The sequence below is a fragment of the Lolium rigidum genome, chromosome 4 (genome assembly GCF_022539505.1).
Source record: "Lolium rigidum isolate FL_2022 chromosome 4, APGP_CSIRO_Lrig_0.1, whole genome shotgun sequence".
Classification (NCBI taxonomy): Eukaryota; Viridiplantae; Streptophyta; class Magnoliopsida; order Poales; family Poaceae; genus Lolium; species Lolium rigidum.
The window spans coordinates 188,628,709-188,641,516 of record NC_061511.1 but is presented as its reverse complement, the minus strand read 5'-3'; the positions used below and the strand labels follow the sequence as shown (position 1 = coordinate 188,641,516).

The 12,808-nt window shown below is 44.0% G+C and overlaps 1 pseudogene; it reads left to right on the top strand.

Annotated features, from left to right (window-relative positions):
• Window positions 1–1,792: 1,792 nt before the first annotated feature.
• Window positions 1,793–6,522, top strand: LOC124706678 (annotated as a pseudogene).
• The last annotated feature ends 6,286 nt before the right edge of the window (window positions 6,523–12,808 follow it).

The window sequence follows — 12,808 nt, the reverse complement described above, 5'->3', positions numbered from 1 at the left end:
TACATCTTGTTGTAACCCACATCTTAGGAGGTTTGTAAATCAAATTCTACCTTTTCAATGAAATGAAACGCAAAGATCCTTTGCGTTTTCTCGAAAAAAAAGAAAGAGAGAGCGGTAGGGGGATCTACAGTCAACTTGCTTATGGTTGCACAGCTGGACTATTGGTTCTACCTTACCTAAGAACCCGTGTTAGTTGATATGATAACCCATGTTAGTTGATATGATAACCCGTGTTAGTTGATATGATAAGGTCAAAGAACGTGTCTTCAAACGAGGGAAGATAAGCAAAGATTTTATAGTCAAATCCTTTCGATAAAATGCAGCTTAAACTTTCTCGTGCTCCTGTGGCAATGCATGTTCTGTGTGTTGGCTCGATGTGTCATGCATTATATCATATGTGCAACCAGAAATATTTTTTATGAATTGTGGCAACTCACTGACATTTAACTATACATCTAAAAGGAGAGGTTATTGAGTTGACAGTTATGTCGGCTTAGAACACAGTTGTGAGATTTACCGTGGAAGAGTAACTAGATGACTTAGAACTTGGAACCATGCAGATGCACAACAACGATGTCTTATTACGTTCGATATTAGTACATTATGACATCCCTAATTTATTTTGAATTTTCATAGTGAGCTGTAAATTCTATATGTGCATTGCAAAATGAAATTTGAGGACCCGTGGCAACGCACGGGCATTTGTACTAGTATAACAAATAGGGCTAGATGCTACATCAAGGTGCCACAGTATTTCCTTTGATCCTCCACAAATGCTCAACGAGATCAGCTTGAAGTTGATCATGAACATTGCTGTCACGGATCTCTGCGTGCATAGCGAGAAAATCAGTAAAATCTGCAGGCAACTCATGATCAACCTCCGCAAGAGGGCCTTGACACTCATAGGGATCAATGGTTAAAATTGCTCTGAGGCAGACGACGCAACAAACAGCGGCCAATCGCGCCTACCTGGCAAGTCGTCGAGCACCTTCTGTGCGCGGAGGTTGGGCGGATTTGACGGCGCGTTCTGGGACGCGCTGGCGACGCGGCGGCGGCGCCACGACCGGCGGGAGCCCCGGCCCGCGACAACGGTGCCGACTCTTAGCGGAGATCGGACGCCCAAACGACCGGGAAATCCAGCGGCGGCGGTGGGGTGGGAGGCGCGGGAAGGAAGGAGCGACGAGAAAAGAGGCGCGAACCAACGGTTTATGCAAATAGTCGCCGACATGTGGGAGCCCGCCTCGCTTTTCGTTGTGTCCGGTGTCCCCGGTGCGTCCCCTGTGGGACGGGGATGGGCTCGGGGCGCCGGACACCGTATCGGGCCGCGCCGGACAAAAATGGGCTTTGGGGGACGCGGCTGGAACGCATTTTCTGTCCGGCGCGTCCCAAATCCGTTTGGTGGACGCTTCGGGAGACGCGACTGGAGATGCTCTAAAGGGGACAATCTTAGTACGAGGAAGACATAACTAGCTAAAATCACATAAATAATAAGGTGCTGTGAGGAGAATCGAGCCCTTCACCACTTTAAACAGAAGGCCTCTACAACAGGTAGCAAATGGATTTGTATCTTCTCGATCATTGCACCGTCACAGTCGCTCGCTGACTTGTCGCGCCGCTCAACTGCTGCTTTTTCTTAACTTGTACAAGTTCACTTTTCCCATCTTTGTTTTTCTTCAACTGCTGTTTTTTCGAGGCAGCATCTTGTATTGCGAGTTCGCAACATCCAGCAAATGGACTCTGTTTCAGCCGGCACCTGTGTCTTCCTAGCTTCTTCCTAGTTCGCTTCTTCCCAGTTTCCTACCCACCCAAATTGCTCCCACCCACGCCCTTCGCCCTGCCCCTCGCCGTCACGGTTTCGATCATGAGCCTCAGTGCGGAGTCACCATCGCCGTCGATGTCTTCCCTGAGCGACGACGGCGATTTCGCTGACCTCCTAGCCGCGGAGCTCGAGCTCTCCTCCGCCGCTGACTCCGCCTCCCATGCCAGCCACGACGACGAAGAGGGGGAGGAGGACGTGGTGGTCGAAGCAGATGCCGTGGAGCAGGGCAGGTACGCGCATTCACTCCCCTCTTCCTAACAAATTGCTGGGCGTCACCTTCGTTCTTCGCGACCTACAGGCTCCCCTATTGTTGGATGGCAGTTTAGGTGTAGCAGCCAGTTGAGTTGATCTGGTTTCGATTCACCGTGTCTGCTAGATGCTTGAGGGTTTGTGTTTCCGTTTTACTTGCAATGCGGTGACTCGAGAGTTCGATCAATGCCGAATTGCCGATGGTAGTGTAACAGATTTGGTGAACTAGGGGATATTTTTCTAGGGCTTATTGCTGTTAGCATTGCTTGCAGGTGTTTAGCGATGTCACTTGTTTATATCATAATTAGTGATTCGAGAATGTGAAATACGCATCTGAAACACATAATCAGTAACTCCTGACTCGAAATTCAAATCGAATGCTGAAACCCATTCATTTCGTTATGTTGACCTTGTACTATGAATCTGACTGCTCTCAACTACATGAAATATGCAGTAGCAAAAGGCATAGAGTGGAGGAACAACACCAAGATCGAAGAACAGCAGTGATGCCTGATGAAGATGCCATTGGTATGCCTGTTAGTCTTGTTTTACAAAATATTATGCTTAATCTGTTCAGTGTGAGTATACTACAAATAATTCTTCCATAATGTGTTGTTCATATGAAATTCTGTTTTTTGAATGCGACTATAAGTTACAGGCTTCATTCCATAAGGAATCAGTGAATTCTGTAGGCGTGGAGACTTGTGTGAACTTTGGCTCTGGGCCTCCAACTGGCTTGTCTACCTTAATCTTACCACTCCGTATAACACAGATGATTGTACATCTGTTTGTTTATTTCATTTTGACAAGTTCTTCTACTGCATCCTACCATGGCTTATGAGGTGTTAAAACTTGAAAGGAAACTAATTCTACTGCATCCTTTATTCAGCTCCGCTTATCATATCTTGAGCATTGAATGTCCATGGGTTGGCAGATGATGTGATGAATTGTTGAATATATGTTGTAGCAGGTTCATTTAAAGATGCTCAAATCAAGTTCTGTCCTCCACATCCTGGGTATTGTTTTGGACTTTGCACTAAATGTGGGAAAAGCCAAGATGAAGAAGATGTTTCAGGAGTTGATTTTGGTTACATCCACAAGGTACCTGGACCTCTGAGCTCTCTCTTTAAACATGAGAGATTATTGGTGTTTCCTTATTGCATTTACATTGCTTAATTAAAGTCGCCCAGATTTTTGAACTAACTTTCTCATTATGTCTCTAGTACATTCTGAGATTTCTAAATTATTTTTCCGTTTCTAATTGTCCTTGAAAAGTTCATTCAGTGTTTTCTTGGATTTTGAAAAACTATTTAAATGCAGAGTTTGAGGCTAAGTACTTCAGAAATGGACAGGCTACGTGAGGCTGAAGTAAAGAATTTGTTGCGTAAAAGAAAACTGGGGCTTATTTTAGACTTGGATCATACTCTGATTAACTCAACCAGACTCCATGATATTTCCACTGCTGAGATGGACATGGGGATTCAAACTGATGCATCAAAAGGTAAGTTGTATCTGTTTGCATTAAAGTTTTGAGGGCTATTAACTGTTTCTATACACAGTTGATATTTTAAGACCATGAACATGGTGTGGAATCAGCTCATACCGATTGTACCACTAACATATTTGAGATTCTTCGAATTCTTCGGGAAAATGACACATTATATGTATTTTCCACCCCGTTTCACTACAGCGGCATACATATATTTTATGTTCTAAAAGAGGGGTTAAAGTTACTTCTTGTAGTGAATGACAAAAAAAGAGAGACACTGTTGGGTTTTGACTACGTCATTACAACTTTGAGAGAAAAAACTAGAAACATTGTGTTATCGGATAGGGTGTCTGTCACCATAAAAAAAATGAGAAGCTAATGTCACTGTTCATGGTGATTATCTCTGAGTCTTTGTTTAGATTGTACTATCTCTGTTTGTGTAGATACATCCGTATCTGGACAAAGTTGCGACGCTTATTTTGGAACGTAGAGAATATTCTATATCGTTTCATTTAGCTAGGATGATAGTAATCTCTGGTACCTCATCATTGCTTACTTGGATAGTATTATGTGGGTTCAGTCCAGTTTGCACTTCACACCACTTAATAGTAATATTGCCTATATCAGTCCACTTTGCAATTAGTTTTGTTGACCTCAGCTAGCAGACTGATACTGATTATAGAAAATCAGCACCTTTTACAATAAAGGTACTCCCTCTGGTCTCTTTTAATTGACTCGGATTTAGTAGCATTCTTGCAATACTGGTTCGAAGTATGTTAGGATTACATTTTAAACGGTTATTTTCTTCCACCTCAACTTATTAGCTTTCAACCTTTTTGAAACCTTTCATTGCTTATCCAATAATTTATCACTGCAATTGCGGTTTACCACCAACATGACCTAAATGCAGATGTCCCGAACAAAAGCCTGTTCAATTTACAGGGAATGCATATGCTTACAAAGTTGAGACCCTTCGTCCGTAAATTTTTAGAAGAAGCAAGCAATATGTTTGAGATGTATATATACACCATGGGTGACCAGGCTTATGCAGTTGAAATAGCAAAGCTTCTTGACCCTGCTAATGTCTATTTTGGTTCAAAAGTGATTTCAAAATCTGACTGCACTGAGCGGCACCAGAAAGGTCTTGATGTGGTACTTGGAGATGAAAGCACTGCAGTGATTCTTGATGACACTGAGAACGTACGTGTTTTTGTTTGATGACCATATTTGATACACGTTTAATGTATTCGATTTTCGGTAATTATTACTCAACATGGTTCAGTGTTTGAGCTAGGTCTTTTGTGTTGTACTATTGTGACCGCAAGCTTTCCTGGGTAGTTCTTTTCTGTACTCCCTTCATGACATAATATAGTGCACATTGGTTTCCGCAAAAGTCAAACTACACTAAGTTTGACTAAGTTTATTGAAAAAATTATATATATATTTACAATACCTAATCTATACCATATTAAAATATGTTTTATGATGAATCCGATGGTATTGATTTAAGATTCTAAATTTTGATATTTTTAGTATAAATTTGGTCAAAGTTTATCCGGTTTGACTTCAAAAAAATCTTATAGGCACTATATTTTGGCATAGAGGGAGTATTATGTTCCGCACGCAAGACTTCACAGTATAAAAAAAAATCTTTCAAAAAAAGGAAAATCATGCATTGTCTCTCTCGAAAAAGAAAAAAACCGTGCATTATCTCGGTGCCTTTTTTTTTGTACCCCTGGGTTTTGGTCATGTTCCTGTTTTAATAGATTTATTAATGATGGTCATAATATGTCTAATCTAGATGCTACTGTTTTCTCTGTTTTGCTCGATTTATTAATATTGATTTCATTTATGTCAATGGATGAGCATAATGTAGGTAATCTCAATGCTACTATTTTTTTCAGGTCTGGCAGAAGCACAAAGAAAACCTGATTCTGATGGAGAGATATCATTATTTTGCTGCGAGCCCGCATACTTTGGTTTTAGCGACAGACCTTTGTCAGAGTTGATGCAAGATGAAAGGGAGAGCGATGGTGCTTTGGCTACGATTTTAGATGTCCTGAAGCGCATACACGCAATTTTCTTTGAATCGGTTGGTTACTTACGTACACGGTTTCCTGCTGCTTTATATTCTCTTCTTCCTGTGCATGTGCATAAATAAACCTCTGATAAGCGCTGTTTCTAATCGTTTGCTTCTGTGCTCTCTCTTCTGCAGGGTGTTGAAACTGCCCTGTCTTCGCGAGACGTAAGACAGGTAGGACGGACATGTGCTCATTTGTCTGTAGATCTTATGTTCTTCCGGTGCTTACATGTTTCTTCCATCAGGTAATCAAGAGAGTGCGTCAGGAAGTGCTGCAGGGATGCAAATTAGTCTTCACTCGAGTGTTCCGATCAGATTGCCGACCACAGGATCAGATAATCTGGAAGATGGCCGAGCAGCTGGGCGCCGTTTGCTGCTCCGAAGTGGATTCCACTGTCACTCATGTGGTCGCCTTGCACGGTGGGACAGATAAGGCCCTCTGGGCTGTCAAGAACAAAAAGTTTATGCTCCACCCGCGCTGGATCGAGGCCTGCAACTACCGGTGGCGCCGGCTGCCGGAGGAAGGTTTCCCCGTACCTAGCTCCACGGACAAAGGCAAGGAAAAGATTGCGGAGGATGCCGTTGCCGCTGCTGATTAACCGAGAAGTGCTGATCAACTACAAGTTCAGACGCTGTGTTTATGACTGATGTAGGTCTGTAGCTACGCAACTCTTCTACATATCTTAGTCTTCGTGCGGTAGGAAGTTGCATTTTGGGATCTGATCTTGCTGATCCGCAATGCTATCTGTGGAGCGTGTACATTTTGCTGTTGGTCTGAAGTAATTTTTTTGGCCATACAAATTACTCTGTGCTCGCTCCGATCACTAACGTAAGATATTTTATTCCCTTCCGGCCTAAATCCACACGTACCTAGACACATTTTAATACGTGGATATATTAATTCTAGTCTATTTTGGAATAGTTGAAGTACTAGTACCGGATAAGGTGTTTTTACCGTAGGAGCAATGCTTCTGGTCAAAGGAGTTTAATCGAATCCCCTCCCTAGCAATCGATTGCTCGAGCAATCACTTTTTGTGGCGCGGAAGCGCTCGCGGAGCGAGTCAATTCCCTTTTTGTCACGTAGTGTTTTAATTGCGTTCACACGTGTTCACACTAACAACTTGTATTCTTATTTTGCAAGTTGCATGCAGTAAGAGCGTTCACACTGCATGCATGCACATGCACAGAGCATCTCATGGATTTGCATTTAATGAGCCAACTTTTCAGCACGCTTTCATAAGTTGTTGGATGCATACACATAGCATCTCACTTTTTTTCTTTAGCACGAGGCAGACTCTCAATTCTCTTTTTGCAATTCCCTTTTTGGGTTTTATTTTTCGTACGGTAATTCATGTTTAAGGGGATCCTTTTGCAATTCCCTTTTTCGGGCCAGTGGTTTTTAAGGGGGAAAATAACGGGTGGGAAGATCCACTTGCAACTCAAATGAACTACCACTTGCTACTCAAATTAAGTACTGTTTTTAAGTTGTAAGCTAACAAAAGTTGCTAAAATATTCTAAATGAAATTTACTTTTTAGGGTTGCTAGGTATTTATATTTACCGTTGATAAATAACGGGGCACGGGTTGATAACTTGTAAAGAAAAAAAGAGACGCTACATATTTTAAATTAAATTAAATTTTTAGGGTTGATATTTCTTGATATTTACCATTGATAAATAGCGGGTCACCGGGTTGATAGCTTGTAAACTAAAAGAGAGTCGCTAAAATATTCTAAATGAAATACTTTTTAGGGTTATTATTTATTTATATTACAGTTGATAAATAACGAGGCACCAGGTTGATAGCTTCTAAAATAAAAAATGTTCGCTAAAATATTCTAAATGAAATACTTTTTAGGGTTGGTAGTTTTTTTATAATTACCATTGATAAATAACGGAGCACCGGGTTGATAACTTGTAAACTAAAGAGAGTTGCCAAAATATTCGAAATGAAGTTAGATTTTTAGGGTTGGTAGTTATTTATATTTACCGTAGATAAATAACAGGACACCGGGTTGATAGCTTCTAAACAAAAAAATATTCTGTAAAATGTTTAAAATAAAGGAATTTCTAGTTTCGTGCCCCTGGTTCGTTAGTTGTACTCAGTTTTCCCCAGCCTCTTAACTTTTCCTCAGTTTTCCCCTCCCTCTAGTTTGAAACCCCTTTCAGAGGCTCGGACGGGAGGGTTGCCGTCTGTTCAGAGGCCTTCCGTTACCGGTGACGGCTAGGGAGCCGCGGTGGTTTTGACTTGACCGTTGCTTTCGAAATGTGTTGACTATTGACTGGAAGAGCTGACCCAAAGCTTTCCCCTCCGTCCGAGGCCCGGAGGAGCTCACACACCGCCCCTCCGCCGCCACGCCATCCTGCCCACCTACCTTATGGCGTCGTCGCCGCCGAGCCGGCCCCGCCCCCACCACCACCCCCGGGCTCCGCCTCCACCGGATCCGGATCTACCCCTGTCCTCTTTGTAATTCCGTCGGTGTGCGGACTATTCCCGCCAGCCGTGGAGAAGATTGGGAATCGGAGGGATCTAACGCATGGATTCCATCCGGGTAAGCATCGTACGCCTATCCCATGTGAATTAACGGTAGGCAGTTTTGAGCGCCAATCGTTGTTGCTCAACTAAGCTGTGTTGCTTTTCGAATAGGATGGATCCAGTGCGGCTTTTCGAGCTGGTGGTTACGGCTGGATTCTAGCTTTACGCGTGATTCTAAACGTCTGTAAGGCTGGGTTTAACTTCCACTGCGGTGGTTGCAACCACCATCTCGTTAACGGATTTCAAAGCTAACATCTACGATAACTACACTGGAGCTCTCTCGATGCGGTTCATTTCGAATATTTCAACGGCTCGGAGGGAAGATTTGTTCCACTAATTTCCGAAGACGATGCGGGATTTCTTTTTGCTTTGAATGCTTCTTGCCGGTTCGGTAAAATTCGTATCCATGTGGACGGGGGCCGGGCATCATGCGAGTGCTGGGGCATCATCGGGTGGTCGGGCATCATGTCTCTCTACTGCTGCTGCCTCTGCTAATAGTGTGCGCCGTGGCGCTCCTTGTAGGTCCACAGCGGCACCATACTGTCCCGGTGCTAGTGGTAGCCGGATCGTTCGTACGGTCGATGTGGAGGACGATGCGGACATTGAGGATCGACCTCCTCAAGATGATGAGGATGAGTTGATGTTTCTCGAATTGGTAGATCGATGCGGTAAGCGGGCAATGGAGGATCAATACATGGAAGATATGGCTTTTGGTGCCGGATTTGATGACAACGATGATGAAGAGAAGAATGAGAATGATGACGACCTCGTTTTAGCCGATTACGAAGGTGAAGACTTGCCAACAATTGAGTGGAACGAGGAGAAACCCCGGCTTGTAGAAGGCACCAGTGTTTCAAACGATGATGGACTGCCGTAATGCAATTACTACATATCACATTCTCACTAAGAATAATTTTGAGGTTATTAAAAGTGAGCCGGGTAGGTTCACAATTAAATGCCCATACCCAAGGTGTAGGTTTAGGCTGCATGCATCCACAATGCGCGAAGCGGCTTGGTTCGGGTACTACGCCAACCGGTTGTGTATTTAGATCACGGTGTAAAATTTGTTATCTATTACTTGACATCCCTTATCATTATGTTTCAGATAAAGAAGAATAATGAGATACATAGGTGTCCACCTCTAGGGGCGAGCCGGAGGCTGAAAACAAAGCTAGCGAAGACTAGGTGGTTGGCGAGATGTAATCCTAGATTGGCTGAGAGAAGATCCTTCACTTGGTCCAACAACACTCGTAAAAAGGTGGTTGAGAAGTATAAAATGGAAGTACCTTACATGAGGATGTTCTATGCAAAGGAAATGGCTCTTGACAAGATCAATGGTCCATGGAATGAAAGCTTTCGGTTGCTTTACACTTTCAAAGCTGAAGTGGAGATGGCTAGTCCGAGCGGTGTTGTAGCGATAGACAAGCATACGGTTCCCTACAAATTGAAAAGCGGGAAGGTAATGCACAAGGAATGTTTCAGAAGGGCTTTTGTTTGTTTCAAAGCTTGCTTGGAAAGGCTTTTGGACGGTTGCGAGGCCTTATTTGGCCGTGGATGCATCAGCTCTTCATGGCAGGTTTAAAGGACGGCTAGTTGCTTGCTCTGCGAGTTGATGGACATAATTGGATGTTCCACTGTTGCTTATGGGGTTTTGGAGGTTGAGTCACGGGAAAGTTGGACTTGGTTTTACGCAGAATTTGCGCGACCTTATAGGTCATCCAACGAGGACTTGTTATCCACACGAACGCTTGCAAAGGTTTGGAGGCTGCGGTAGAAGCGGTATTCCACGGAGTGGAGCATAGGGAATGTATGCGACACTTGGTACGAGAATTTTACAAAGAAATTCAAGGGTAAAGTTTTCTTGACAACCTATGGCCAGCTTCATACACATGCAGCTCTAGGAAGCATCTGTTTCATTTGGATGTGTTGTATAAACAAAAACCTGGGGTGAAGGAGTACTTGGATGAACATCATGGTAGGGTGTGGTCAAGAAGCCAATTCAATGAAATTTGCAAGGTAGACTATGTAACAAGTAACCTTGCGGAGAGTTTCAATTCAAAGGTCAAGTCATTGAAAGGGCTTATCTTTGTGGCAAATATTTGATAAGATTAGGCGAGATGATCATGATAAAGATCGATCTGCGTCAAAGAATTGCATCCACAAATTATGTTGGCCATCTCATGCTCCCATCTTTGATTAAGTCTTTGCATGCCGGGGCAAAACAATTGAGGATGCGGTGCGTCGAGAAAAGGAATGGAGGCTGAGGTAACCTACAGCTGACAAAGAAAACAGGCGGTGGAGGTATCCGGTGAGTTTGTTTGATAGGACATGCCATTGTAGGGGATGGCGAGATCCGTGGGATACCACTGCATACACGCATTGTTTTTCATGAGTGTTATAGGGGGTGAAGATGGTGAAGTTGATCGGTATGTGTCGAGTATTTCTCTGTTGCCAAATTTAGGGCTGCATATGCTATGAATGTTCCTACCTTGTTGGGAAAAGACCAATGGATGAAAGTCGATCCAGGCTTCAAGCTGTACTCTCCGGTATTGACTAGACCGGCGGGTAGGCCGAGGAAGAATAGGATCGAGCTAGTGCGAGAGGGTGGTGCACCGATTCGAAAACGTAAGTGCAAACGTTGTGGAATCCCTGGACACATTGCTAGGCTTTGTAAAAATGGAGTTGACCCGGCTTTTGGAATGGAAGATCGGGCGGGAGCGAGAAAATGCGAGAGGAGAATGAACAGCAATTCAACTTGAGATTGAAGCAGCGGTTCAACATGAGGTGATTGAAGCGGCAAATGCGAGAGGAGATTGAAGCGGCGAGTTCAACATGAGGAGATTGAAGCGGCAAATGCGAGAGGAGATTGAAGCGGCGAGTTCAACATGAGGAGATTGAACCGATGGATCGAGAGCGGGGGAACGAGATGGATGTAGAGCTGCTTGAACCATTGGATGGAGAGCGAGAGGAACAGAGATGGATATAGAATGGCTTCAACCGATGAGTCTAGAGGAGAGGGAACAGTATAGTCGAGAATGCCACGAAAGTGGTAAGGCCATGATACAAGCTAACTTCGAAGAGTACTGTGGTGACCCTGCATACCACTGCATGTTGTAGTATGCCAGTCGTTGATATAACATTCACGAAGTACCATTCCGCAAATATTACATCCCTCAGAGTAGTACAACAGAACATAGCGGGGTCGATAACTCATTCACATATTATTACAATTAACATACACATGTCGTCTTGGAGCTCCTCTTGGGTCCTAAGAGGAATACTCCTGGGTTCGAGGTGAACCCAACTTAACTTACAATACCGAGTTTCATTAAACTAAACATTTATTTCATCGAGCGGCTAAATACTAAGAGTTCGGGCTGCTCGGTTACTACTACTAGCGGATATCTCTAGGCTTGTTCTCCTCAGGAAGCCTCCCGGATCCGTAGACTATGAGATAGTCTACGCCTTCAACACCTCCTGAGAGGTCGGGTTCATCATAGCCAGATGATCTCGGCTCCTTCATTGTTGTCGTAGTCCTCCTCCAGACGATTCGAGACAATCTAAGCATGGGATTTAAGAGTGGTATGAGTACGAGCGTACTCAACAAGTTCATTATAGATAAGAGGTGTTTAATGCACTAGCTACGATATTAGACCGAGAAAGTCTAATACCAATGCAAGTTTTGGTAAACATTTCTTCAAGAGATTGCTTTTATTCCAAAGAGCTATGTCCGTCGGCCTTCACTAGGTTTACTAGAACTTCATGGAGCTCCTTTCCGGCCGCGTTCGCAGTTCCTCAATCCGGAACGAGGAGTGACGGAGTCCACGATTCTTTACACTCTGCGAGAGGTGTGTTGCTTTACCCATAAGAGATCTTAACCTTGGTGCCAGCCAGGGCAGCTTTCCCGTCCACACTTCCTTCGGTGTGAGGCCCGGTATAAGGTCTAGCCAATCATGTTCCTCCGCTACCTCGAACACCCACCCTTTGTTGCATGCCCAGACCACGGGTCCTCGCCGGTCCCATTATTCCCGTAATTTCGGGGTGGACCCCGACCACGACGACGGTCTGGGATTGAACCAAACTCCTTCGCCGGTAGGCTGCAACCCATCATAGACCACATTACCGTGGGGAATTAGAAGGGGATCCCCACCCACCAATTGTTCCATAGCGGCAACAGTCTACGGTAAGCAACGGCTATACCGTGGGGAATTAGAAGGGACTCCCCACCCACCAATTGCTCCGCAAGATACAACCGTCTACGGTAAGCGCATCCGTTGATGAGCGAGAGGTGGAAACACTTTTGACTACTCCGTCCCACTCCGGATCTTATGGTTAACACGGGTATTACGGCACAAGAATCCCTGGCGACATTTGTTGTTTAATCCTAGATGGATATAAACCCGTGCAATGGAACCTCCACCATATCAACACAATCCATGGTTCCATTGCCCACCACATAGTCATATTCATAGTTATGAAAGTAGTGGTTTTGATTTTTGTGCAATAGTGATAACCATAATACTTTGCAAGTAATTTGATAAAAATACTCAAATGACATGAGCAAGTGATGAACTTGCACTGAACAACTGCAAAGTTTTGCGGTTGGAAGGTGTGGACTGACCCTTGTCCTGGTTAC